Genomic DNA, 26,797 nt, shown 5'->3' on the forward strand with positions numbered 1-26,797 from the left:
AGGCCAGAACTATATTCAATATCTTATAATAACCTATAAACAAAAAGGCTATTATATATGTAAAGACTACACACACACACACACACACACACACACACACACAAAACTGAATCGCTTTGTTGTACACCAGAATCTAACCCAACAGTTAAATTACAGACTCAAAGAATGATGGGGCCATCTATACAATGGAATACTCTTTAGTCATTTAAAATGCCTCTAAAGACAAATGCTTGACAAAGAAATTTGTTCACAATATAGTTTAATGAAGTAATTATTATAAAAAGCATGAACAATAGGTTTCATTTTTGGAGAAAAAGAGAAAGTAAGGGAGGGAGAAAGTAAAAGGAGGGAGGAGGTCAGTGAGACTGAAAGAAATGAAAGAGGGAAAGTGAATCTACTGAGAAACTATTTTTCACTGTGATCCATTTTAATAAATGTGTTGTACATCTTACTCCACATATAAAAGTAAGAATTAAAGATTTTAAAATTTAAAAAATAAAAAAATAAATAAAATTTAAAAATAAAACCAAAAAGAAAAAGTACTTAATTAAAACAGATACAAGTACTTAACTGAAACATTTTCACAGAGTAATACTTACTCTTTCTGTGTAGAATGCTATAAAATATTTCTAACTTAAGCTATTCTATGTCTTGCTTTAAATGCCAGTTGTAATTAACTTCACAGCTCACTAACAAGTCAAACCCTGCAGTTTGGAAACACACTGATCTAGAGAACACCTGCAAGGATACACAATGAAGCATTAACAGAGCCTATAACAAGTATAATTTGGAATTTCTGTTTTGTCTTTCTATTTTCTAACTTCCTATGATAAACACATGAGAAATGTAAGAATATTTTATGTAAGAAATAAAAAGCACTACAGATAACTGTAGAGACAATAATTAAGAGCAGTTCATATGAAAAATATCTAGTTACTCTAATGGACTGCTAGCTTTAAAATAAGACAACAAATGAGCATTAGGTGCCAAAAGATTTACCTGGCATTAAAATACATATAAACTCTCTCTCACACACACACAAATACACGCACTATTTAGAACAAGGGAGGTTTATCTATACAGGACTCTGTCTTTTGTACATTTAGATCTTTATGTTCATTTCTCTATACCATATTTCCACTGCAGAAGAGAAAGAGGAATGATAGAGTCTATAAGTTACATACCACGAAGAACATCAAAGAAACAAAGCATTTGTAGTCTGATGTCTTTTCAAATATCAAGAGGGCTTCTATTTGAAAAATAATCACAGAATAGAATTAAAATTCAATATGTGGAAGGCATGGAAGAGGTAAATCTGGGTGGATTTTAAAGCCTTATATAAAGAGGAATTCTAATACTACTTAACAATGGAATGCACTGCCTTAAGTAGGCATGATACCCCTCAACAATCTGACCCTTTATTACAAAAAAATTAATCTAAAATTTTTTAACAGCTATAGGTTTTCTATTTCTTAAAGAGATCTCTAGTCTTTCCCATTCTATTATTTTTCTCTATTTTTTGCATTGATTGCAGAGGAAGGCTTTCTTATCCCTCCTTGCTATTCTTTGGAACTCTACATTCAAATGGGTATATCTTTCCTTTCCTCCTCCGCTTTTCGCTTCGCTTCTTTTCACAGCTATTTGTAAGGCCTCCTCAGACAGCCATTTTGCTTTTTTGCATTTCTTTTTCTTGGGGAAGGTCTTGATCCCTGTCTCCTGTACAATGTCATGAACCTCTGTCCATAGTTCATTAGGCACTCTGTCAAAAAAAATAGGAAAGATTAGAGATCACTTCAAGGAAATTAGAGATATCAAGAGAACATTTCATGCAAAGATGGGCACAATAAAGGACGGAAATGGTATAGACCTAAATGAAGAAGAAGATATTAAGAGGTAGCAAGAATACACAGAAGAACTGTACAAAAAAGATCTTCACGACCAAGATAATCACGATGGTGTGATCACTCACCTAGAGCCAGACATCCTGGAACGTGAAGTCAAGTGGGTCTTAGGAAACATCACTACAAACAAAGCTAGTGGGGGTGATGGAATTCCAGTTGAGCTATTTCAAATCCTAAAAGATGATGCTGTGAAAGTGCTTCACTCAATATGCCAGCAAATTTGGAAAACTCAGCAGTGGCCACAGGACTGGAAAAGGTCAGTTTTCATTCTAATCCCAAAGAAAGTCAATGCCAAAGAATGCTCAAACTACTGCACAGTTGCACTCATCTCACATGCTAGTAAAGTAATGCTCAAAATCCTCCAGCCAGCCTTCAGCAATACGTGAACCATGAACTTCCTGATGTTCAAGCTGGTTTTAGAAAAGGCAGAGGAACCAGAGCTCAAATTGGCAACATCTGCTGGATCATGGAAAAAGCAAGAGAGTTCCAGAAAAATGTCTATTTCTGCTTTATTGACTATGTCAAAGCCTTTGACTGTGGATCACAATAAACTGTGGAAAATTCTGAGAGAGATGGGAATACCAGACCACCTGACCTGCCTCTTGAGAAAACTACATCCAGTTAGAACTGGACATGGAACAACAGATTGGTTCCAAATAGGAAAAGAAGTATGTCAAGGCTGTATACTGTAACCCTGCTAATTTTACTTCTATGCAGAGTACATCATGAGAAACGCTGGGCTGGAGAAAGCAGAAGCTGGAATCAAGATTGCCAGGAGAAATATCAATAACCTCAGATATGCAGATGACACTACCGTTATGGCAGAAAGTGAAGAGGAACTAAAAAGCCTCTTGATGAAAGTGAAAGTGGAGAGTGATAAGGTCGGCTTAAAGTTCAACATTCAGAAAACGAAGATCATGGCATCTGGTCTCATCACTTCTTGGGAAATAGATGGGGAAACAATGGAAACAGTGTCAGACTTTATTTTTTGGGGCTCCAAAATCACTGCAGATGGTGACTGCAGCCATGAAATTAAAAGACACTTACTCTTTGGAAGAAAAGTTATGACCAACCTAGACAGCATATTAAAAAGCAGAGACATTACTTTGCCAACAAAGGTTTGTCTAGTCAAGGCTATGGTTTTTCCAGTAATCATGTATAGATGTGAGAGTTGGACTATAGAGAAAGGTGAGCACAAAAGAAGTGATGCTTTTGAATTGTGGTGTTGGAGAAGACTCTTGAGAGTCCCTTGCACTGCAAGGAGATCCAACCAGTCCATCCTAAAGGAGATCAGTCCTGGGTGTTCACTGGAAGGACTAATGTTGAAGCTGAAACTTTAATACTTTGGCCACCTGATGAGAAGAGCTGACTCATTTGAAAAGACTCTGATGTTGGGAAAGATTGAGGGCAGGAAGAGAAGGGGACAACAGAGGATGAGATTGTTGGATGGCATCACTGACCCGATGGACATGGGTTTGGGTAAACTAAGGGAGGTGGTGATGGACAGGGATGCCTGGCATGCTGCGGTTCATGGGGTCGCATAGAGTCGGACGCAACTGAGCAACTGAACTGAACTGATAGGCTTGTAATATATCTAGTTCCCAGATCTCTGTCCCATCCTAGATAGATCTTTTTTGAGTTTTCTCACTGTAGCTACACAAACAGAACTAGCTTCCTTCGGAAGATAACCAAGTGCCTATCAACAGCAGTGTTCAGACACACGAGGGAAAAACAATTAGTGTGGATACTGTTGAATACAATTTCTAAATCAGACAGAACAGAAATTGTCAATCAGTACATTTTCTAAAATGAACGTACTGGTTTTTATCTTAATGAAAAAAAATCTCCTATACTTACTGAAATGGACATAATTTCATAAGGATACAATTAGGGTTCCTAAATGGCACCCCACTCCAGTACTCTTGCCTGGAAAATCCAATGGATGCAGGGGACTAGTGGGCCGCAGCCCATGGGGTCGCGAAGAGTTGGACACGACTGAGCAACTTCACTTTCACTTTTCACTTTCATGCATTGGAGAAGGAAATGGCAACCCACTCCAGTGTTCTTGCCTGGAGAATCCCAGGGAAGGGGGAGCCTGGTGGGCTGCCGTCTATGGGGTTGCACAGAGTCAGACACGACTGAAGCGACTTAGCAGCAATAGCAGCAGCAAGAGGGAGTTTATAGCATAATACCTAAATAAAAATATTTTGGTTCTGCCAAATGCATTTGTAATTCTGTGGAGGTAATATTTTATGTGCTTATAAGAATATAGGTATACTATTTCATTTCCTTCTTTATACCCAGAAGTCTTAACACACATAGTATTCTGCACTTTTTTCCCTCATGGTCATAAATATTACAGAGTTTTTCATTTCAGTATTTAAACAGCTTCAACATTTTATATAGCTATATTGCATTCCATTTTATAGCAGTATCATTGTTCATTTTACCAGTCCCTGATGGACAGTTATTCAGGATATTTCTAATCTTTGCTATTACAAACAATGTTGTAACAACTAACCTTATAAACATATCATGTCTCATGTTAGTATGCCTGCAGAAATATACATTAAATATATAGATATAAAAAATACTAAAGGGAATATGTATTGGTAATTTTCATAAATATTAACAAATTGAGTCCCATCCACAGTATATGAGTGTCTGTAAACTCCTCAGCTTTTACAACACAGCAATTCCAGTGTTTCAATGTTGAAAGTATTACATTTCAACATAGAATACACAAGCCATAAACAAAAAATGTTCTAATAGGTCCTACATTTATTAAGCTAAGAGAGTGCAGTGGACAATATACCAAAAGCAGCACTGGGAATTAAGACTTCACCAAAGTGCTATGAAAGAAATGAGGCAAATTATCACAATTACAACATAAAGAAGTAGTGTGTTTAATGATGGACAGCCAGCTATCCTGTGTGTGAAACCCAAACTCTCTTAATAAAATCCCTCAAGCCCAAATTCTGTTAACACTGGTCCCGAAGGGAAAATTCTTACATGGGGTCACCTATGCCTTCAACTACTGCTTACTAGGATTCAATTTTCTTATTGGGAGTCCTACTAATTATACTACATACATCATGCTGCTAGGTCACAGTAGACACATTCTAGAAAAACAGGAATACTCTATCCTTCCCTTGATCTTTTCCTTAACAGCACAAATGAAACACAATTAGTAGCCAGCATGATAAAAATTTAAATGCAATAGGCAACCAGTGAAAGTGACCTGCAAAGTGAAAGTGAAAGTTGCTCAGTCATGTCCAACTCTTAGCAACCTTACGGACTATACAGTCCATGGAATTCTCCAGGCCGGAATACTGGAGTGGGTAGCCTTTTCCTTCTCCAGGGGATTTTCCCAACCCAGGGATCGAACCCAGGTCTCCCACATTGCGGGCAGATTCTTTACCAGCTGAGCTAGCAGTGGTCACCTAAATCCATTTTCTTTGGCTTCACAGTAATAGAGATTCAGCTGAATGAGTGGCCAGGAATATATAGACTATACTTCTCAGCATTCCTTGCAGCCATGTGACAAAAGTTCCTATGGAACGTGAAATTTTGGGGCCACTTTCTTAAAAGGAAATTCTTTGCATTCTACTTCTGCTTAATCCTATTTCTCAAATTAGAATGCAGACATGGCAGTGACCCAGATCTAACCTCGCAGACAAGGACAACTTCCTTCTGGACTATAAAGCAATAAAATGCAAAAAACTTGGGACTGGTAACCTTGTGAAACTAACCACTTTGACAGCCTTGACTATCCTACTATTGTCATGTTCTATCTTATTTAAGCCAATGTATATCTTTGTTACAGTAATTTTGTCTCTAAAATACACACACAGACATACACAAACATATGCACACATACAAAGATTAGCTAGTGGAGGTATTAAGAAAAGGTAAAAACTTTTTAAAGTTCAAATAAAAGGAAAAAGATGTGTGTAGGCATCAGGACATAAGACTACAGCTAAGAAATAAAGATAAGTACAAAATAATCAACAGAAAGAAAATAAAGAAACCAACCAAAATAGAAGACTAGTATCAGAAAGAGATATTTTCTGTGCTCAGAAAATTTCTATAATATTGCAAAGCATTAGAAGGAAAAATGTACTTCAGATACTTTGCTTTATATGCAAATGATTATTTCTCACAAGCAGAAAAGCTGAGTGATTCAAATATAATTAACAACTGTATTTGAAAACACTTAAATACATTTACATTTACAGTGAATTATAAAACAAATATGGTATCTTAGCTAGATTAAAATAAGAATTTAGCAGAAAAAAACACTGAAACTCACTCAGTAAACACTGAATATGTGCTAGACAAGACACCTGTGCTGGATTTAGGGATACAAAGGTGAATAAAACAGTTCCTATTTGGGAAAACTACTTTCTTATTATCAATTTTTGAACAATTATTTTTTAAAAACACACACAGAAAATTATACATATACACTAAATCTCTTTAATACAAAGATTTTTTTAAGAAAAAGTTTTCATTGTGCGTAAAATGAGTTTCAAAACAAAAAATTATTTTGAAATGTAATGAAAATTCACATTACACATACTTCAAAATTATCAGCGCCTTTTAATCATTACAGCATTGTTCCTGAAGTAAGATATCAAAATGTGTTAGTCCTTTCTACAAAAAACATTTGCTCAATAAAGACTGAAAGTACTTTAAAATAACAGCATGTACTAACTTCTTCCTTCTATTCTGCATGAATTTATTCTAATTATTACAGGAAGGAAAATACAGGCATTTTGATATTTAACTTTTTCACCTGAGAAGTGAATCATAGTAGGATGTCTTAAAGTGTTATCTACTTAAAAATGACAAATATGTAACCTAATGAAAAATAATTTATAATCTAACAACATTCACTTGGAATTGGTCCAAATAAAACGTTTTATTTGCTTTATACACAATGGAGTATTACTCAGCCATTTGAATCAGTTCTATGAGATGGATGAAACTCAAGCCGATTATACAGAGTGAAGTAAGCCAGAAAGAAAAACACCAATACAGTATACTGACACATATATACAGAATTTAGAAAGATGGTAATGATGACCCTGTATGCGAGACAGCAAAAGAGACACAGATGTATAGAAAGGGCTTTTGGACTCTGAGGAAGAGGGAGAGGGTGGGATGATTTGGGAGAACGGCATTGAAACATGTATACTATCATGTAAGAAACGAAGTGCCAGTCTATGTTTGATACAGGATACACGATGCTTGGGGCTGGTACATGGGGATGATCCAGAGAGATGATATGGGGTGGGAGGTGGGAGGGGGATTCAGGATTGGGAGCTTGTATACACCCGTGGTGGATTCATGTCAATGTATGGCAAAACCAATACAGTATTGTAAAGTAAAATAAAGTAAAAATAAAATTTAAAAAAAAAATAAAATAAATGAAAGAAAAATTTTAAAAAGAAGAGAGAAAAAAAAAAAACAACATTTTATTTGCTTTAACTCACTTTAATGCATTAAAATCCCGGAGTAACTAGCTGTTATGTTAGACAAATTGTGTCAAGTGAAAACACACTTGTGATAACTTTATTCATTTTAAAAACTTGTTTGAAGCTTACAAACTACCCTCCCACTATTACATGAAGAAGAAATAAGCATTCTATATTATTTGAAGCTGTATCTGACTCTTCGTGACCCCATGGACTGTAGCCCGCCAGGCTCCTCTGTTGGTGAAATTTTCCAGGCAAGAATCCTGGAGTGAGTTGCCATTTCCTACTCCAGAGAATCTTCCTGACCCAGGGATCGAACCTAAGTCTCTTGTGTCTCCTACATTGGCAGGCAGATTCTTTACCACCAGTGCCACCTGGGAATCTCCTGGATCTTATTTAAGACAATGTAAATGACCAATTGATGATAACCCTTTCCCTCAAAAAGTTCTAGAAATTACATTAAGTAAATATAAGAAACTAAGGGAAATGATACAAATATATATATACACACACACATATATATCTAACAACAAAATTTAAAATGATCATTTTAGAGTATAACATATAAAGTTTTAAACTATGAAACGTTTTATTATATTACTTTAAATTAAAAATTGTTACAGATTGGTTAGAATAAGATACCACAGTCTCATATACATTACTTCTTTAAATAAAAAACACATTTTAAAAATCTGAACATTAGTTTGTGGAATAAACCTACAAAAACTATAAAGTCTAAATCAAGAAAATAATAAAGCTTAAAACCAGGAAATACATGAGATTATTTGGAATTCCTTATTTTTTCCCATATATATATATGCATCCTAATTTCCAAATATGCCTTCTAACTTCTAATGATTACTTTTAAATTTCTTTCTTACTAGACTTTGCATTCTTCAGTCACTTCTTTTTTCTTTTTAAACAGGCACCTGGGAGAATAAATTTTAAAGTCTGACTACAAAAAGAAAAAACAGGAAGATAATTAATCATTAGCATATAGTATTAAATTTAATATTTAGAATTTTCACAAAAAGAACTTCAGATACACCAGGTATTCTTCATTCAATCTAATGGCTTTCTCCACTTTGAATATGACAGCGATTTCTTAAAATAAGTATATGCAAAACTGTATCAGCTTATCTAATCACCCTTCAACCTGACTCCCAGGCTTCTTGTCAAACTTGCTTTAAACGTCCTTCTCATGCACTTGCTATTTTTCATTATTCTTTTATCCTTTCTCTCAGTGTTCCAACATCTTTACTGTTTTCAGCAAACAGAAGGTTTTTTTACATAGTAGGACAAAAGCAGACAGAGCAGATAGTTGAGACCCATAAGCAGTCCTGCTGGTTGGTCCCCACAGGAGATAATGTGCTGTAATGTAGATTTGGCAGACTCTCTGCAGGAGCTCACAGAATCTGCAAATCCCTCCCCAAAGAACAAAACTATATTTCCCTATCTCCTCTGTACAATGGTTTATGTAGCATTCTTCTAAAGGTGACTCACTATGTGCAAGTTATCAGAAGCTGAACAATTACTTTTACTTTAAAACTTTGCACATTCCCAGGGCTAATTAAAGTCCAGAAATATATAGACTGTTCACAAGTAGCTTTCTAATATGACAGAACACTGACAATGAAGCAAATAGGATAAAGGAATTACTATACTTGTAAACTAGAGTCTACTAGCACCTCTATGACAGCAAACAATTTAAAAGAAAACAAATAAACCTCAATTTTATAGGGCCCTTCCCTACTCTAATTCTGTCATATGAATTGACTTGTTTTAACTAACGTTGTTGTGTTTTAATACTTTTTCTAAGTGGTCTCTTCACCTTTCATTACTTTTATTTGAAGTGTAATGAGAGCAGCATGCATGCATGCTAAGTCACTTCAGTTGTGTCCAACTCTTTGTGACCCTATGGACCACAGCCCGCCAGGCTCCTCTCCCCACGGGATTCTCCAGGCAAGAATACTGGAGTGGGTTGCAATGCCCTCCTCCAGGGGATCTTCCACAGTCAAGTATCAAACCCACATCTCTTATATCTCCTGCATTGGCAGGCGGGTTCTTTACCACTAGCACCACCTGGGAAGCCCTATTACCTCCCAACTCAAAGAAGCATATACAGACACCTCTCCACCAACTGACTTAATTCTCTAAACTATTTCAGACTCGTCAATTCTGAATCAGACCTACCTTTAATTTTCAGAGCACCAGCCATTTTAGAGACTTTTACAATACTGATGATTTTTCCATATCATCTTAGCAATTTTTCATTGGTTTTCATAGTACTTTCATATTTTTGTCGCCTAAAAAATATTCTTTTAAGTCTATGGTATTCTCAATATATTTGTTAAATATTTTAAGAACTGTTCCATAATTAAAATAACCCCCCAAATCATACAGACAGGAAATTTTCCTTCTGATTTCAATAGATACGTGAAAACAAAACAGTTAGGTATTCTGATTTGACTTCCATTTAGAAAGATAGTGCTGTCTTTTTGTTGAGTTCTGAAGAATTTTCCACCAGCAGAAACAAAAAGCTCTAATAACAATCATTCGTTTGTGGGAAAAAGAAACAACATTTAAAAAGAAATATTTAAAAACAAAAATCAGAGTTCTATAGGCAAACATATTTTTATATATTTCTAGGCTTTCTAAATATTCTGCAATGACTCTGTAATATTTTGATCACTAGAGAAATTTTATAAAAAATAAAATGTTTTTCAAAGAAAATATTCTCTGAAAGTCAATTTAAAACAAATGGAACAAATCAGAATGATACTCTATTTTTAAATAGTTGTACTGTTGACACTACACTTGAACAATATGGGTTTAAACTATGTGGGTCTAGTTATACCTGGGTTATTTTCAATAAATATGTCCCACAGAACTACACAGTACTCGGTTGGTTGGATCCACGGAAGTGGTATCATAACATGAAAGGCCAACTGTAAAGTTAAAAGCAGAATTTCAACTGAGTAGGGCAGGGATGAGGAGAAGGGATACATGCCCCTAATCCTCAAATTATTCTAGGCTCACCTGTACTTTGCTCTCAGAAAATAACACAATAAGTAAACAAGTATTACATATGTGATCTATGTCACTTGGCTCTTTTTATCCAAACTTCTTCAAATAGGAATAAATGTTAAATGTTTCCATTTTTCCCACACTGCTTTTATACATGAGCAAAAAAGCCAACAAAACACAAACTGATCTTTGAATTAGTTCTCTTCCTGATCCAGGAGGAAAACACATTTAGGGCTTACATGATACGGAGAAAAAAAGTCAAAACTAGTTTTTTGTATGATTTATTCTGAATGTTTGATTCCAGATGATCTGACTCTTAATGCACTCTAGCAGATCCTCTTATTATGGACAATTATTTATGGATATTATCAGTGGAGGGAAAAGGAATATTATTTGGGGTTTGTTTGGGTTTTTTTTTCATTTTGCTTAGGCAGCATGAGTTTATGTTCCTATAAAGTCAGATCATCTAGAAAGCAGTTTTCTTTTGTTTTAGTCCTAGTAATGCTGCTGGTATCCCACTAACATGTTAAGGCAACTTTCCAAAAAAATTAAATAATTTTTTCACATCATTTCATAATTACAGAGCACATATGACATAACATGCAGGTGGTGTTGGAAACATGAACAAAAGGAAAGACTGCTGTCATTAGGAGCTCTACTGCCACTTTGTAAAGCTTCAGTTGAACCCCATTTCAAAGGCTGTATCCAAGGGAAGAAACAGTCTTTGAAGCTTAGAGTGGTATACTTCACTTGAGGAACCTAAAGCACTTGAACAGTCAGCATTTTTAAGTTCCCATCTTGAGGGTAAAACACTCAGTGGTTCCATAACTGGGGTAAGAGTACCAAATGAATCCAGTGCAGACCAAAGAATTCCAAACAAGCATCCTTCCAAGTCACTGTCCACTGCACGTTCTTCCCACGTAAACCTTATTCAACTCTGACCCTGAGAAAGCCAACTGAAGAAACAATCTTCATTTCCCCAACTTCCCCAGCATCCTCAAATCTGCCATCTCCTCCACTTTAAAACACACCTGTCCCTTATCACCTCTCTCATTCCAGACTTCTAGTCCCAAACATCATCTAGTGGTTCTATTACAAGAGGCCTCATCCAGGCATTTTCTCCCTATACAGCACTATAGATTCTGGAGGAGCATCTCCTACATTTTTCGGACTTCATATACCCATAAAGCTAAAAAACAAAGCAGAACAAAACAAAAATATACATATATTAAAGGATTGATATAGGGTTATCAATTTTTTATCAATAATGTTATTAGAAAGAGTAGTACAGATATGACTACACAATAAACAAGAGTGGAAAAACTCACTGCATCATTAACCCTTATTTTCTCATTTTGGGAAAGACCAGTGGAAATTTCCTAAAAACCAGGGAAAAATATTCTTCTGGACCATCCCTCCTTCCAACCCTTCTCCCCTCACTCTCTTACCTGTTTCCTCAGGTTTTCCTCCACCCTGGAAAAATAGTCACTTGGTATTCTTTTAGTCCCCTAAAAAATCAGGGAGGCTTGAAGAAAATGCTAAGTAAATTAAGACGCAATCCTGAGTCTTTTAGTAGCTCCATTACTTAAAAAAAAAAAATAAAGAATAAAAGTGCACTGAAAATGCAAATGCACATTTTAATAAAAAATAGGAAAGCCACTACTTACTACAAGGGGTGTTTGTGTGTGTGTTGTGTGTGTTTTAAACTTCAATATATGAATTTGGATAGTGGGAAAGACATGGATTGTAAGCCAGAACATGAATTTCTAGTCCCAGGTTGATCTCATCTGAGACAGACCAATGTGAATCTAAGCAAGTCATTTACTACTTCTTTATAAATAAAAAAGGCTAAACTAGATGATCTCTTAAAGTAACTACATATCTAAGAATAGGAATAAGCTTTCTAGAGAACACAACTAAGTAAATATAAAACAGTGTTAATTTTTATATTCCAACAATTGTGCTTATTTATTACTCCTACTTTAATCAGTCATATATTTCCAAAAAGGATAAGATATGGCTTTTAATGAAGGACACATAGACTGTTATAACAAAAAGCTGATATTCTAAAAACCTTTTTTTCAAGTTTACCAACCTCATTTTTCGCACTCAACATGTTCAATATCAGAAGAAACAAAGAGTGAGCTGAAATAGAGTAGCAAAATAAACTTTTGAAAAAGCAAACCCTAAATATATGTAATAAGCTCCTGCTATCTAATATGAGCATCAAACCATCATCTTTCTTGTCTATGTAATAAAATATAAATCAGAGTCTCAGATAAAAACTTAGTTTTGTAAATTTTTTAAAAAAACACAAGATAAAATAATATCGCACCATGTAATGACTATCTTATTTTCTCATTCCACCAAGCACATAAAACCTCTGTGAAAGGCATATCAGGATATTCTTTTTGTTTGTTTGTTTTTCTCAGCAAATAATAGTTTTCAGTGTTTACTGAATTTAACTAAACTGAACTGAATTCTAAGCCCAAATGGCCTACAGTTATCTGTTATCACTAAAAAACCCCGGATGTCCCATATCTGTCCACCATCTGTTTCAGACCACATATTCATATTTACTTGGGGGAAATACATGGCCAACCTGATGTAATTGTTCTGTTTTTCTACTTTTCCCCATGCCATCCCTACCATGCAGTGTAACTTGCCATTAAGTGTCTGCAGAAGTTGAGCATGGGCCCAGCTGATGGCATTCCTGAGATCTACATGTGACCCATTTATAAAGTTCAGCTCCAATTTGGTTTTAACTCTCCTCATTCCTATTTAGGTCTACCTGCTTAATACAACTCTTGAACATCTATTTTTATTCTTAAGCATCTTGCTTCTTTACTTACAAAGTTCCTCTATCTACTTACATCAAGAATCTTTGGGGACTATCAAAACAGACTTTCCTTGTATAACCCTAGGAGTCATTATCCTTCTCATTTCTGCCCTACTCACCAACCCGCCCAACCATAGCCTCCCAAACACACACGTACATAATGTGTGTGCTATCCTCCTTTGTCGTCTTAAAAAGGGGCAAAACCTGGTCCTTTATGGCTAGCCACTCCCAGACAGTTTCAGGGCTTCCCTTGTGGCTCAGCTGATAAAGAATCCGCCTGCAATGTGGAAGACCTGGGTTCAATCCCTGGATTGAGAAGAGCCACTGGAGAAGGGAAAGGCCACCCACTCCAGCATTCTGGCCTGGAGAATTCTGTGAACTGTATAGTCCATGGGGTCACAAAGAGTGGGACACAACTGAGAGACTTTCACTTTCACTTTTCAGTTTCAGGGCAAGAAAGCCTCACTTATTAACGTTTATTTTCTTCTCAGTCTATCAGCTTTGCTTAATCAGTAAAAGGCAGTGAAGTGATAAGATGAAGCTCTATCTTCAATGCCTAAACACACCTGGCTAGGCAACCTCTATGTGTCTAGCAAGGCCCAGGATAGAGGATACTTACCAGTTTATAATCTATTTGGGGAAGAACATCTTCACATGGGGGATGGGGCTGAAACTTGAGAGTAGCTTTGATTTGGGCTGCTATGATATAGCAGATTATAGGGTACTTAGCTTTTGTCATGCAGATAAATTCATTTAATAAGTTTAATAAGCACACTCTGAAAAGTGAAAGTGTAGTCACTCAGTCATGTTAGACTCTTTGCAACCCCATGGACTGTAGGTCACCAGGCTTCTCTATCCATGGAATTCTCCAGGCAAGAATACTGGAATGGGCAGCCATTCCCTTCTCCAGGGGATCTTTCTGACTCAGGAATCAAACCAGGCAAAATCACATTGCAGGCCAATTCTTTACCATCTAAACCAAAAGCAGATAGCACATTCTGGGCACTATAATGATAGATAAGGAAGGAGGTAAATAATAAAAAGACACTGTTTTTGTCCATGTGGCAAGCAAAGCATGATGGGGGTGGTAGATGAAGATATACTGAAACTGGTGTCAATACTTAATATTCATAGCAGCATTATTTACATATAACAGCCAGGACATGGGCGCAATCTAGATGTCCACGGACAGATGAATGGATAAAGAAGTTGTGGTACATATATACAATGGAATATTACTCAGCCATTATAAAGAACAAATTTAAGTCAGTTCTAGTGAGGAAGATGAACCTAGAGCCTATTATACATAGTGAAGGAAGTCAGAGAGAGAAAAACAAATATCAAAGAGTACTGATGAACCTATTTGGAGGGCAGGAATAGAGATGCAGACATAGAGAACAGACTTGTAGACACAGTGGGGAGGGAGAGGATGGTATAAATTGAGAGATCAGACTGAAACATATACATTAACATATGTAAAATAGCCAGTGGGAATTTGTTGTATGATACAGGGAGCTCAAGCTGGTGCTCTGTGACAACCTAAAGGGGTGGGATGGGGTGAGAAATGGGAGGAAGGTGACATATGGATAACTATGGCTTATTCATGCTGATGTATCACAGAAACCAACACAGCATTGTAAAGCAATTATCCTCCAAGGAAAAATAAACAATTTTTTTTAAATACTTAAAAAAAAGAAAATGGTGCTAATAAAGGCAGCCATATACACAAGGAATACAGGACCACAGTAGAGGGAGAATGACTGGCTCTGGAGGAAACAGGTAGGATGTTTACAAAAAGAGATATCACTAGATATGTAAGCACCTGTCATTTAGAGAAAGGACACATTCCAGGCAGTGTCCTTATGTGTGCAAAGATGACAGCACAGAAGGATTACTTATATCACAAAGTATGTTTGGGATAACGGATAGGACATGAGGATGGAGTCTTTAATGGATCCCGGATTATACCAGGCTTAGTTCACTAGGATAAGAAGTTTAGCTTCATCCCAAAGGCAGCTGGAATCAAGACTGCTGGGGAAAATATCAAGAACCTCAGATATGTAGGTGACATCACCCTTACTGCAGAAAGTGAAGAGGAACTAAAGAACCTCTTGATGAAGTGAAAAAGGAGAGTGAAAAAGCTGGCTTAAAACTCAACATTCAAAAAAACGAACATCACGGCACCCAGTCCCATCACTTCATGGCAAATAACAGAAACAATGACAGACTTTATTTTCCTGGGCTCCAAAATCACTGAAGATGATGACTGCTGCCATGAAATTAAAAGACACTTGCTCCTTGGAAGAAAAGTTATGACCAAACTAGACTGCATATTTAAAAGCAGAGACATTATTTTGTCAACAAAGGTCCATCTAGTCAAAGCTATGGTTTTTCCAGTGGTCATGTATGGATGTGAGAGTTGGACTATAAAGAGTACTGAAAAATTGATGCTTTTGAACTGTGGTGCTGGAGAAGACTCTTAAGCATCCCTTGGACAGCAAGGAGATCCAACGAGTCCATCCTAAAGGAAATCGGTCCTGAATATTCACTGAAGGACTGACGCTGAATCTGAAACTCCAATACTTTGGCTATCTGATGTAAAGAACTGACTCATTTGAAAAGACCTTGATGCTGGGAAAGACTGAAGGCAGGAGGAGAAGGGGGCAACAGAAGATGAGATGGCTATATGGCATCACCGACTCAATGGAGATGAGATTGAGTGAACTCCAGGAGTTGGTGATGGACAGGGAGGCCTGGTGTGCTGCAGCCCATGGGGTAGCAAAGAGTTGGACAAGACTGAGTGACTGAACTGAACTGATAAGGACTACAAACAGATCCAACTAATCCATCCTAAAGGAAATCAGTGCTGAATATTCACTGAGGGACTGATGCTAAAGATGAAACTCCAATACTTTCATCTGATGCAAAGAACTGACTCACTGAAAAAGACCCTGATGCTGGGAAAGATTGAAGGCAGGAGGAGGAGACGACAGAGGATGAGATAGTTGGATGGCATCACCAACTCAATGGACATGAGTTTGAGTAAGCTCCAGGAGTTGGTGATGGACAGGGAAGCCTGGCGTGCTGCAGTCCATGGGGTCACAAAGAGTAGGACATGACTGAGTGACTGAACAGAACTGACTGATAAGAGGGCTCTTTGTGGTGATAATTAGTTCTATATCTTGATTGTGGTGTTAACTGCATGAGTCTACATATGAGACAAAATGACAGAATTATATACACAAGTTGTACCAATGTCCACTTTCTGGTTTTTACCAGGAAACCAAGGGTCTCTAATGGGGGTTAATTAGATGACTGGGTTATCTTAGGGAAAATTCTTAGAAGAGGAATAACTCTTTGTGACCCCATGGACAGCAGCACACCAGGCCTTGTAAGGCTGCAGTCCACTGAGTCACAAAGAGTTGTACACAACTGAGCGACTGAACTGAACTGAATTGGAGAATCTCCAGTTGGAGAATCATCATTTAATTTTACAGCTCTAAGGCGGTGATTTACAGATCATTTAGTCTGGCCTGTTCTGGGGTAGACAGGAGACCCTTGGTGATTAGGTTATCTTCAGGAAAATTCTTAGAAGAGAGATAACTGCTAACCTTCTATGATTTCAGCTGTGATCTACTAGAAAAAGGCTTATCCTAGGAGCCATATACCTCCTGTAGACAGAGCCTCCCTGGGAAATATCACTCACATACTACCTCATCTCAACAAGAAGCAGTAAAGATTTGAGGCATTTTCACAAACACACACACACAAGATTAGGCTTCCTGCATAATTAGCAGCTGTTCTGCTTGAAAATACCTGCTTTTCAAAGTTTTCTGGGAATTTAGCAAGATTAAATTTAGGAAAAGGGTCAAAGACTACAAGTCATTCCCAATCAGATTCACATCACTAAAGGTCAGATAAAGGATGCTATTATCACAGAAATGTAATTTAAAAATCAAACTGACTTCTATAACCAGCAATTTAAAAAAAACAGTGGTACAGTGCACCACCAACCAGAAGGTGTTTACTTTGGTTTGAGCATTCTCTGAGAGTTCTGAAGCCTAGCAGGGAACACACGTTCAGGTTTGGTTCAGAAAAGCTGACTGGCCCCCTCTGGAAGCTGACTATGCTGTGAGTGCTTCTTAGAACTAGGAGATACCCCAAGATGTCAAATCACTGAGTAGTCTGTTAAGATGAAAATAAAAATTTTACATCATTACTATTTACAGAGAGAGTACGATTTGTTTGTTTCTGCTTTGTGTTTGATTTTTTCTTCAGTAAGTGTAAAAAGATAAGGAGACCCAAAATATATTTAGGAATATATTGAGATCATTTTATCACCAATGATAATTGGACTCAATACACAAAAGTAAGAGAGCACAGGCTATGCAGAGTTATAAACTTACCAACAGATAAGGCTAGACCAATATAATAAAGCCCAAAACTTAAGAAGTTCATGAATAATTTTCTATGCGAAAGCTGTAAATAAGCAAAAACCCATTTGTAATATAGAAAGCATTCATATATGATGTGTAAAATGGAAAAGTTAAAGAGTATAGAATTTTCATTATCTGTTTCTAAAGGATTCATAACTTTTTCTAAAGTTTTTCATGACTGAACATACACGACCTAAAATATCTGTAATAAACTCCTAGCCAAACTTTGGTAATTAATACTGAGAGCAAATTCCCATTATGAGTAAAACCCAACATTTAAAAAATTGAAACCACATTTATAAGCAAGTAGTTGGGGAAAATTATGCTGAGCTGAAGATACAAGGTTTCTATGAAAGAGAAATCATCTTTCTTATCTGAACTACTCAGATCAAAATGTCAAAACAATTAAATTACAATTTTGTCTAACATCAATATCCCATGCAACAATGCAAAACAGACAAACCTAATATCAAGCATACTATTTACTTTTAACTGGCAAACAAATTGAGCAATGAATCAAATGTTGCTAAAGAAAACATGAGGCACACTGCCAGATCAGAGAGGTCAAGGAATTCAGCAAGATTCACTTTCTATACAACTGTATGTTTTTGGCTAAGGGAGAAAAAAGTCATCCATTCTCTTATACAAATATGAAAATACACTAACATAGAATAGATAATTTAACTGGTTCCACATCAAATGTGGGGCTTCACAGTGGTGAAGAATGGTGCAGTGGTAAAGAATCTACCTGCCAATGCAGGAGACACAGGAGATTTGGATTCGATTCCTAGGCAGTGAAGATGTCCTAGAGTAGGAAATGGCCACCCACTCAAGTATTCTTGTCTGGAAAATTCCATGGACAGAGGAGCCTGGTGGGCTATAGCTCCATCTGAGCATGGCTGCATGCACATCGAATGTGACTAGAAATCACACATAAATGAATCACATTGATTTTACAGTTTTATGTGGATGCTTCTATTTTTGTGTATACATATCTGTGTGTATGTGTTTGCATAGGTGGAGAGAAAAAAAAAGGAGAGCTTAAATTTTTATCTTTACAGAGCCTAGTTCTTCCACATTGCTATCATATCTATTTTTTTGAATACGCAATGTAAAAAGTTACACCATTATATTTTTGTGCTGTTAAGAAGCCCTCTAATGATCTTAAACTACCTGCTCATTTTTCAGTTAAAACAAATCAAAGGCCAGGGAAGACAAGGACATAAAATCAAGCTGGGAACAGAACTGGGTCTGGAATTCTGGAATTCTTTTGTACCAATCAAGTCATATACTAAAAGCGTGGACTCCTGAAAACTGGTAAATATTGTCAGAAGAAACAATTATAGGCTCCTGTTGGTATATCACTTTATATTTACTTGCTTTTTAAGGAAAGCGTTCTGCTTTCAGAAATCTACTAATGCTTCATGAGAAAATTATGATGTACTAGAATTTTCTAACCACGCATATTTGGATTTCACACACCATTCATCCCTAAAGTCCATTCAGGATTAGTCAGTGTCTTAAAGCCTTTACATCTATAATCATAATACAGAATTTTACCTAAGTGCAAATCATTGATTTATTTTCATTCTCTAATTGGCTAAAATTTTTCATATATATTTTTCTATGTATCTAAAAGAAATGCAGCATTATAATTAAGGATATGGATGCTGTAACAGGACTGCTTGGCTCCACTGTAAACCACTATGTAACCTTGGGCAAGTGAACCTACCCACCTTAGGCCTTAGTTTCATTTGTAGAAATGACAGAACCCACCTCGTAGGGTTTTGGGGATGATTAAATGAGTAAATACAAACCAAACAACAGTCCTGGCTCTTAGTAAATGCTAAAAAAGTAATAGCTATTATTACTAATTTTTACTCAGCTAATAGAGTAACATACTGGAGCTAAAGTATTATCAGAGATCATGTAGAACAGGAATCAGCAAGCATTTTCTAAAGGCCCACAAAGTAAATATTTTAGGCTTCTTTAGTCATACCATCTCTGCCTCAACCACAAAACTCTATAACCTATGACAAATGCAGGCACAGACAATAAACTGGTGGATATAGTTGCGTTCCAATAAGACTCTACTATTCACAAAAACAGGGAGAAGGCTGCCTTTGACTCAAGGGCCAGTGTTTGCAGCCTCCTGAGGTAGAATAACAGCCACACTCTACTGAGAAAGTGAAAAGCAGACAGGTCAACTGAGCAACAGAAAATCAGTTTAGCAAGCCACTGGCAGGTATAGAACTAGAAGCAAGAACTCTACAGTTTACTCAGTTCAGTGTTTTTCCTACCTATCCACATAAGAGAACCTCCAAGAAATCGCTCTATCCCAATCTACAAACAGAAGCTTACTCTCACACAACATACAAGATTGGCAGAAAACGGACAGATTTTGAAAACTGATGAGTACGCTGGAGTTCATTATTCTATTCTAATTTTGAGTGTCCAATAATTTCCACAGTGAATTTTTTAAAAACTCAACACACTCAGTTCTCTTCATATGGCATTTATCAATTCTCTCCAAATATTTGTATACATTCTTTTCTTCCTTACTAGAAATTTTAATTTGAAAGCAGGGATCATGTCATTTGCATCTTGGTATCACTATCTTTTACCAAGACCTCACACAGTAAAAGACACAGGTCTTTTACCAAGACCTCACACAGTAAAAGACACAGGTCTTTTACCAAGACCTCAGTCGTGTCCGACTCTTTGTGACCCCATGAATCACAGCACACCAGGCCTCCCTGTCCACCACCATCTCCCGGAGTTCACTCAGACTCACATCCATCAAGTCGGTGATGCCATCCAGCCATCTCATCCTCTGTCGTCCCCTGTTCCTGTTGCCCCCAATCCCTCCCAGCATCAGAGTCTTTTCCAATGAGTCAACTCTTTGCGTGAGGTGGCCAGAGTACTGGAGTTTCAGCTTCAGCATCATTCCTTCCAAAGAACACCCAGGGCTAATCTCCTTTAGAATGGACTGGTTGGATCTCCTTGCAGTCCAAGGGACTCTCAAGAGTCTTCTCCAACACCACAGTTCAAAAGCATCAATTCTTCAATGCACAGCTTTCTTCACAGTCCAACTCTCACATCCATACATGACCACTGGAAAAACCATAGCCTTGACTAGATGGACCTTTGCTGGCAAAGTAATGTCTCTGCTTTTTAATATGCTTTAATAAATAAATAATCCCTAAGTAACTGAAGGAAAGCCATCTCAAACAAGGTACTATTTCTAACTGCAAAATTCTCTCCATCTTGTCCAATAGCTCAGTATCCATGAGCAATGCTATCAAAATGTTCTTTCCTTACATTCAGTATGTTGCCAATCCAGTCATTTTCAAAATTCAACTGAAATCTATTCCCAGCAAACATCTCTTTCTAGGTCTAATACCATCTCTCCATAAAGTGATTAATCACCAGCAACAACATTGCTCTCTATTAGATCACACTTTGTACTTAAAAACAAACTGTTTGATATGATAGTTATATTCTTAGAGCATTACTGCAGTTAGCCAGCAGCACTGGAGGTTAAGATTCAGTATTGTTACTCTCATCATAGTCTTCCTCAGATTTCATGATATAATCTTGCTTATCTTATTTCTTCCTTCACCTCTACCAGTTTATAATCTCAACTTCCTTTCCGAGGCTTCTCCCAAGCAGAACTCAAGGTAGAAATTCTCCCTTTTCTTTCTTCAACAAAACACAACAAAGTTCTTTGCTTTGAGAAAGTCTTAGAATCTCAAAGTATTTTCTCATCAAAAATTTGGTCATTTCCCTGACCAAATGCAGAAAAACAGATAATGTTTCCTACAAATTTCTTATGCACTGTCTGCCACTCATCACAATAAGAAGAAAAGGAATCCAACAAGAAAATCTACCCCCCAACACACACACACACACACCTGCATCTGTGTCCACAGTTTTCCTTCTCTCTTTGTGTGTGTGCTCAGTGGTGTCCAACTCTCCACAACCCCATGGACTGTACCCCACCAGGTTCTTCTGTCCATGGAATTTTCCAGGCAAGAATGCTGGCACAGGATTTCCTACTCCAGGGGATCTTCCTAACCCAGGGATCAAACTCATGTCTCTTAGGCCTCCTGTCTCTTAGGCTGATTCTTTACTATTGTGCCACCTGGGAAGTCCCTTCCTTCTCTCTTATCACTATAGGTAAATAGCCCATAATCCTAGAAACAGATAACCTTCTCCTGTTCCAGCCTCTCAAACATACTTAAGAATACTGCTCCCCTCTCTCTCCTGCATCAACAATTTTCCATCTTTATTGGCTACTTCTCTTAAGCATAACAATATATTAGTACTATTGTTCTGTACATCTTTAAAACTTTTTATATCATATAGCCCTCCAACTAATGATCCATTTCTCTTCCTTCCTTTTCAATAAAAATCTTCAAGGGATATATACCATCACTCTCTTTAACATCTCTTCTTCTACTCCTTTGTCAAACATTCCAAACAAGCCTCATCACCTATCACTCCATGGAAACTGGTATCATCAAGGTCATCAATGATTTCCTTTGCTAAATCAATTCTCAATCCTCATCTTTGACCATCCCCTTACTTCTTCAAACATTTCCTTCATTTGGCTTCTAAATACTCTCCATGATCCAAGAGTATCTCCTGCTCTTCCTCTTACCTAGCATGGAGCTCTTTTTCAGACACTTCTGCTGGTAGCTCCTTATGTCCTACTGTTGGAGGCCCCCAAGACTCAGTCCCTGGTCCTTTCCAGTTTTCTAATCTCATATATTTTTGATGAAGTTACTCTATCTCTTTGCTTTTAAAATCAGTTGTATAATGAACAATCCTAAATTGTTGGGTTTATGGTTTACGATTGGATGAAGGATGCTGAAGAATCCTAAATGCATATTGTTAGTCTGTTCTTAGGGCTTCCCTGGTGGTTCAGATGGTAAGGAATCTGCCCACAATGTGGGAAACCCAAGTTCAATCCCTGGGTTGGGAAGATATCTTGCAGAAGAGAATGGCTACCCACTCCAGTATTCTTCAGACTGAATGCTTGACATCCCCACTTGGATATTTAAAATGCATCTAACCCTTAACAAGCCCAATTCCAAATTATTAATCTTCACCATCATGTCTTTCTCCTACTATCTTCCCCATGTCAGTAAATGGAAATTCTACATTTTTGGTGACTTAGGTGATTAAGTTCTCCCTAATTTCTTTTGCTGGCACACTCCATATCTAACCTGCAGCAAATCCTGTGTAATATACTATCAAAGTACATCTAGAATATGAACTTTTCACCATCACTTTTCATACCAGCCTAGTATAAGCCACAATCTTCATCACATGGATTATCATAATCACCCACAACTGGTACCCTGACTTCTGCCCTTGCTTTCCTTTAATCTGTTCTCAAAACAATAGCAAGAGTAATGAAATTAAACAGTTCTCTTAGTACTGATCAAAACGCTCCAAAGGCTTCCCGTATCACTTCAGGGAAAAGACAAAGTCATTATAATAGCTGACTAGTACTACCCATCCTCTAACTTTAAGACCACATTTCCTACTGTCCTCCTTTCTCTATGCCACTCCACCATGCTGGCTTCTTTGCTGAGACCTGAACACACCAAGATGCTGGACCTCTGCATTTTTCACTCTCTATGCCTGAAAAACTCATGCCCCAAATATCACATGGCTCACTCCCTCGTCTGCTTCAAGTTCTACTGAAGAATGTCTCTTACTCCAGGGGCTTTCCCTTGGGCTATTTTAAATGCTATTTTAAACTGCTAAACACATGCACACACACTTTTCCTTGCTTTAGGTTTTCCATAGCACTTTGTACAGGTATACCTCGTTTTATTGTCCTTCCTTTATTGCACTTCACAGGGAGTGCATTTTTAAAAACCTGAAGGTTTGCAGCAACCCTGCATTGTCAGATGATGTTTAGCATTTTTTTGCCATAGGGCATTTTTTAATTAAAGTTCATACTTTTTAAAGATAGAGTGCTACTGCACACTTACTAGACTACTGCATAGCATTACATAACTTTTATATGCACTGGAAAACAAAAAATTTTCTGTGATTTCCTTCATTGCAATATTCTCTTCACTGTGATGGTCTGGAATTAAACCTGCAGTATCTCCAAAGAACTCCTATACAGTATCATATTTTTCTATGTATTATACATAATGTGTCCCTCCACAAGAATGTATATTCCAAGAAAACAGTACTTTATTCCACTGCCAAAAACAATGCTGGGCATATAATAAACATTTGTTGATTAAATGAATAAACAAATTGTGCTCTGTCAATCTGATGCTGCTTTTTGTAAGCTATAATTTTATCATTTCACTCTTGTTGGTCTTATAGTAGTATACAAAACTCTTTGTATGGTACCAGGAGTTCTTTAGATCACCCTTGTGAAGAGGAATTACTTCTACATTCCCCAGAAGTCCTGAGATCAGAAGTTACTGCCAATTGCAAAGAAGAAAAATCTGAGTAGTTTGAGGTGAAAATATTGTTGAAAGATCCCGTCTTTCTATTAAGAATTCTTAGAAGGAAAAACAAATAAACTGGGGGAAATCTAACTCAAACATCAAAGCCTAGTTTAAAACCCAACCCTTTCATTAATCCCTTCCTTCCTCATTCACTTTGTCACTAACCTATAGTAGTGCTCACCATGGTCCCTTCTCCTGGATATGTAATCTCTGGGGGACAGGAACTGGATCTTTCTCTCCTGTCACCAGCTATCCATGACTGACATTCAGAGTACTATTACTGGGTTGAACTAAATGGAGTGAATACTACAGGAACTCCTGATATAACTGCTTATTTGTCAAGGTGTAACCCACCAACTCCAGTACTCTTGCCTGGAAAATCCCATGGATGGAGGAGCCTGGTAGGCTGCAGTTCATGGGGTCACCAAGAGTCGGACACGACTGAGCGACTTCACTTTCACTTTCATGCACTGGAGAAGGAAATGGCAACCCACTTCAGTGTTCTTGCCTGGAGAATCTCAGGGACGGGGGAGCCTGGTGGGCTGCCGTCTATGGGGTCGCACAGAGTCAGACACGACTGAAGCGACTTAGCAGCAGCAGACCACCGAAAGAAGCAACACCACCATCTAGATTACTAAGGGTCAGTTTCAAACAAACTCATCTCCTTTGTTCTGCATGGCCAACTGAGGCAATAGGACACAGCCCAATAACTTAATCACACGTACAAGTCCAGCCAGGATCCAGTAGTCTGCTTCTCAAATGCACAAGCCATGGTAAGCAAAGCCTTGCTAAGAACAATGGGAAAGAAAAGGATACTGTGTCTGTACTTGTTCTTCTAACAGTGCGGGGCAAAATAAGACACCACAGGATGAGATACCCAATAAAGAAGAAAATAATAATAGTAGTAGGAAGTATGCAAAAGAAGAAAAGACAGGAGAAGGACTAGAGGATGGAGAGGATAGAAGAATGAGACCATGGGGGTACTGTGGTGTAAGAACCAGACACTAGGGTAGAAACCTTCAACATTCTCTCAACTTCCTCCAGAAAGCCCTGGTGCGCGTCCTCCGGAGCGGCATTCAACGGTACCCCTCCGGCAAGCCTTCCCTAAAGCAGGCAGCGCAGCGCCGCCGTCTCTACCTGCGTCCCGCTAGGATGCCCTGGGGGGCCGGGCGTGCGTGCGTGTGTGAACGTGTCAGAAACGCGTGATCCGGAGCTGCGGGGCTCCAGGAGGTGGGCGGGGGCCTCGAGGCGAGGCCCAGGGCTGCTCCGAGGCGTGTGCCCGAGGGCGGCCAAAGCCAGGTGCCCCGCCGGGCGCCCCTCCAAGTCGCTCTCACCCAGCCGCCCCCCGAGCGCCCCTCTGGCCCGGGACTTGACGCCCCATCGGCGAGCCAGGACCCACGCAGGAGTGCGGCCCGTGCCTCAGCTGCGCCGGTCCGGGCGGGAGGGGAGTAGGGGAAAGGTCCGGACGGCTGGGCCGAGGCCGCGCCTTCTCAGAGCGCCGAGCTGCTTGGGGCAAAACTTTGGAAACCGAAGGACTCGGATTACCTGAGCGGCGCGGGCGCGGACTCGTCTGCGGTACGGCTGCCGGGCGCGGGCCGGGTTTTCAGCAGCCGTAAAGCGGGAGGAGCGCTCGAGCCCTCGCCCCCGAGCGGTGGCCCCGGCGCCTCCGCCGCGAGCGTCAGCCGCTTGGCAAGGAACGAGCTGGGCTGAGTCATAATAAAAGACACGTTTGCCGAGCGAAGTGGGAAGGGGGCCTCGAGTAGCGGTGTTAAACGGCGACAGGCTCAAGAAGAGAGCTTTTTTTTTCTTTTTAATGGGCTGAACTGGAAAACTTGTCCCATGGTGGGAAAGAGATGAGATTCTTTTATAATTTGCACATCCTATACAAATATGTATCTAATAAAGCTTTTTAAAGATTATTCTTATAAGTGCATTGCCTCCGGAGCCAAGTAGCTAGCTGGGTTGAGCGCTGAGCCTTGTCCCTTCCAGCTTTTAGGGCTTTATTCTGCAAGTTCCTCCAGTCCGCGCCTTAGTTTCTTTCATTTGTTGAGCAGGATAATGAGGGCACCTCCCTCAAGAGAGAATACTGGGAGGGTACTTGACGGTGAGCTTGCAGTTTGCACTTGCTAAAGCTTAATTATTATGCTTTAAAAATTAAAGGGGGGATAAGTGAAAAGAGATCTTAGCTGAACAGCTTTGAAAGGAAGACAAAAAATTTTTTTCAAGAAGTATAAATGAGACAAATGTCTCAGTGGAAGAAAGGAAACTGGAACCTCTAAGAAACAGATGAGACCAACAGAGGTAGCTGAGATGGGAGAGGAAAAGGGGGAAACAGGGAAGAAAAAAAGAAACTAGCCTTGGTGACCAGAAAACTGAAGCTTCATAGGAGGGGGAGCATGTTTATCGCTATTTAGAAAATCATGATAAACTCCCTCTCTACTGAGGGAGATTTTAAAATATTTAAAGAGATAAACAACTGTTTAAAATGAGCCCCAAATGAGGAGGCTTTGCTCCAATGAATGGGATTTGGCAGCTCTGCAAAATGAGGAAATTCTTCCCGAGCTGCATCTTAGGGGGTAGAGTCATCAAACCATAGCAAAAAATAGTGGGCTGGATTCCTGAAAGGCAT

At 38.3% G+C, this 26,797-nt stretch overlaps 1 protein-coding gene across 1 annotated transcript in view; it reads right to left on the reverse strand.

Annotated features, from left to right (window-relative positions):
* NAALADL2 (N-acetylated alpha-linked acidic dipeptidase like 2) overlaps positions 1-25,816 on the reverse strand; it is a 1,631,204-nt gene extending 1,605,388 nt beyond the window's left edge. Inside the window, exon 1 of the mRNA XM_013964525.2 lies at positions 25,714-25,816. The gene's annotated coding sequence lies outside the window, so the exon portion shown is untranslated. The remainder of the gene's footprint in view (positions 1-25,713) is intronic.

This window comes from Capra hircus, chromosome 1 (genome assembly GCF_001704415.2).
Source record: "Capra hircus breed San Clemente chromosome 1, ASM170441v1, whole genome shotgun sequence".
NCBI lineage: Eukaryota > Metazoa > Chordata > Mammalia > Artiodactyla > Bovidae > Capra > Capra hircus.